This window comes from Colius striatus, chromosome 26 (assembly GCF_028858725.1).
Source record: "Colius striatus isolate bColStr4 chromosome 26, bColStr4.1.hap1, whole genome shotgun sequence".
Lineage (NCBI taxonomy): Eukaryota > Metazoa > Chordata > Aves > Coliiformes > Coliidae > Colius > Colius striatus.
Genome location: NC_084784.1, coordinates 1,885,544 through 1,889,196, shown reverse-complemented (window position 1 = coordinate 1,889,196; position 3,653 = coordinate 1,885,544).

Here is a 3,653-nt window from a genome sequence, read left to right as displayed (position 1 = left end):
CCTTGGACAGAAGCCACAGTGGCCTCAGCTGAGTGCCATGCTGTGGTGGCCTTGGCTGGGTGCTGTGGTGGCCTTGGCTGGGTGCTGTGGTATCATGGCATCATCCAGGAGCCATGGTGCAGTGGCCTTGGACAGATGCCACAGTGGCCTCAGCTGAGTGCCATGGTGTGGTGGCCTTGCCTGGGTGCTGTGGTGTCATGGCATCATGCAAGTGCCATGGTGCAATAGCCTTGTATGGGTGTCATGGTGGCCTCAGCTGAGTGCCATGGTGTGGTGGCCTTGGTTGAGTGCTGTGGTGTCATGGCATCATCCAAGTGCAATGGCCTTGGATGGGTGTCATGGTGGCCTCATCCAGTTGCTATGATGCAGTGACCTTACCTGGGTGCTGTGGTGTCATGGCATCATCCAGGAGCCATGGTGCAGTGGCCTTGGACAGGTGCCACAGTGGCCTCAGCTGAGTGCCATGGTGTGGTGGCCTTGGTTGAGTGCTGTGGTGGCCTTGGTTGTGTGCTGTGGTGTCATGGCATCATCCAAGTGCAATGGCCTTGGATGGGTGTCATGGTGGCCTCATCCAGTTGCTATGATGCAGTGGCCTTGCCTGGGTGCTGTGGTGTCATGGCATCATCCAAGTGCCATGGTGCAATAGCCTTGGATGGGTGTCATGGTGGCCTCAGCTGAGTGCCATGGTGTGATGGCCTTGGTTGTGTGGCTGTGGTGGCCTTGGTTGTGTGCTGTGGTGTCATGGCATCATCCAAGTGCAATGGCCTTGGATGGGTGTCATGGTGGCCTCAGCTGAGTGCCATGGTGTGGTGGCCTTGGTTGAGTGCTGTGGTGGCCTTGCCTGGGTGCTGTGGTGTCATGGCATCATCCAGGAGCCATAGTGCAGTGGCCTTGGATGGGTGCCACAGTGGCCTCAGCTGAGTGCCATGGTGTGGTGGCCTTGGTTGTGTGCTATGGTGGCCTTGGTTGTGTGCTGTGGTATCATGGCATCATCCAGGAGCCATGGTGCAATGGCCTTGGACAGATGCCACAGTGGCCTCAGTTGAGTGCCATGGTGTGGTGGCCTTGGCCAGGTGCCACAGTGGTCTTGGACAAGTGCTATGATGTGATGGCCTCAGCTGGGTGCTGTACCATGGTGTCCCCATCTGGGTGCTGTGCCATGGTGTCCCCATCTGGGTGCTGTACCATGGTGTCCCCATCTGGGTGCTGTGCCATGGTGTCCCCATCTGGGTGCTGTGCCATGGTGTCCCCATCTGGGTGCTGTGCCCTGGTGTCCCCATCTGGGTGCTGTGCCCTGGTGTCCCCATCTGGGTGCTGTACCATGGTGTCCCCATCTGGGTGCTGTGCCATGGTGTCCCCATCTGGGTGCTGTGCCATGATGTCCCCATCTGGGTGCTGTGCCATGGTGTCCCCATCTGGGTGCTGTACCATGGTGTCCCCATCTGGGTGCTGTGCCATGGTGTCCCCATCTGGGTGCTGTGCCCTGGTGTCCCCATCTGGGTGCTGTGCCATGGTGTCCCCATCTGGGTGCTGTGCCATGATGTCCCCAGCTGGGTGCTGTGCCATGGTGACCTCAGCTGGATGCTGTGCCCTGGTGTCCTCAGCTGGGTGCTGTGCCATGATGTCCCCAGCTGGGTGCTGTGCCCTGGTGTCCCCAGCTGGGTGTTGTAGTGTCCTCAGCTGGGTGCTGTGCTGTCCCCATCTGGGTGCTGTGCCCTGGTGTTCCCATCTGGGTGCTGTGCCCTGGTGTCCCCATCTGGGTGCTGTGCCATGATGTCCCCATCTGGGTGCTGTGCCATGATGTCCCCAGCTGGGTGCTGTGCCACAATATCCCCAGCTGAGTGCTGTGCCATGATGTCCCCATCTGGGTGCTGTGCCCTGGTGTCCCCATCTGGGTGCTGTACCATGGTGTCCCCATCTGGGTGCTGTGCCATGGTGTCCCCATCTGGGTGCTGTACCATGGTGTCCCCATCTGGGTGCTGTACCATGATGTCTCCATCTGGGTGCTGTGCCATGGTGTCCCCATCTGGGTGCTGTGCCATGATGTCCCCATCTGGGTGCTGTGCCCTGGTGTCCCCATCTGGGTGCTGTGCCATGGTGTCCCCATCTGGGTGCTGTGCCATGATGTCCCCAGCTGGGTGCTGTGCCATGGTGACCTCAGCTGGATGCTGTGCCCTGGTGTCCTCAGCTGGGTGCTGTGCCATGATGTCCCCAGCTGGGTGCTGTGCCCTGGTGTCCCCAGCTGGGTGTTGTAGTGTCCTCAGCTGGGTGCTGTGCTGTCCCCATCTGGGTGCTGTGCCCTGGTGTTCCCATCTGGGTGCTGTGCCCTGGTGTCCCCATCTGGGTGCTGTGCCATGATGTCCCCCATCTGGGTGCTGTGCCATGATGTCCCCAGCTGGGTGCTGTGCCACAATATCCCCAGCTGGGTGCTGTGCCATGATGTCCCCATCTGGGTGCTGTGCCCTGGTGTCCCCAACTGGGTGCTGTGCCCTGGTGTCCCCATCTGGGTGCTGTGCCATGGTGTCCCCATCTGGGTGCTGTGCCCTGGTGTCCCCATCTGGGTGCTGTGCCATGATGTCCCCATCTGGGTGCTGTGCCATGATGTCCCCAGCTGGGTGCTGTGCCCTGGTGTTCCCATCTGGGTGCTGTGCCCTGGTGTTCCCATCTGGGTGCTGTGCCCTGGTGTCCCCATCTGGGTGCTGTGCCCTGGTGTCCCCATCTGGGTGCTGTGCCATGATGTCCCCAGCTGGGTGCTGTGCCATGATGTCCCCATCTGGGTGCTGTGCCCTGGTGTCCCCATCTGGGTGCTGTGCCCTGGTGTCCCCAGCTGGGTGCTGTGCCATGATGTCCCCATCTGGGTGGTGTGCCACGGTGTCCCCATCTGGGTGCTGTGCCACGATATCCCCATCTGGGTGCTGTGCCATGGTGTCCCCATCTGGGTGCTGTGCCCTGGTGTCCCCATCTGGGTGCTGTGCCATGATGTCCCCATCTGGGTGCTGTGCCCTGGTGTCCCCATCTGGGTGCTGTGCCCTGGTGTCCCCATCTGGGTGCTGTACCACGATATCCCCATCTGGGTGCTGTGCCCTGGTGTCCCCATCTGGGTGCTGTGCCCTGGTGTCCCCAGCTGGGTGCTGTGCCCTGGTGTCCCCATCTGGGTGCTGTGCCCTGGTGTCCCCAGCTGGGTGCTGTGCCCTGGTGTCCCCAGCTGGGTGCTGTGCTGTCCCCATCTGGGTGCTGTGCCCTGGTGTCCCCAGCTGGGTGCTGTACCACGATATCCCCATCTGGGTGCTGTGCTGTCCCCATCTGGGTGCTGTGCTGTCCCCATCTGGGTGCTGTGCCCTGGTGTCCCCATCTGGGTGCTGTGCCGTGCTGTCCCCATCTGGGTGCTGTGCCGTGCTGTCCCCATCTGGGTGCTGTGCCATGATGTCCCCATCTGGGTGCTGTGCCCTGGTGTCCCCAGCTGGGTGCTGTGCTGTCCCCATCTGGGTGCTGTGCTGTGCTGTCCCCATCTGGGTGCTGTGCCCCTGGGTGTCCCCCAGCTGGGTGCTGTGCCCTGGTGTCCCCAGCTGGGTGCTGTACCACGATATCCCCATCTGGGTGCTGTGCCCTGGTGCCTCCTCCATCCTCCCCCTTCCCTCAACGCCCCCGTTTCA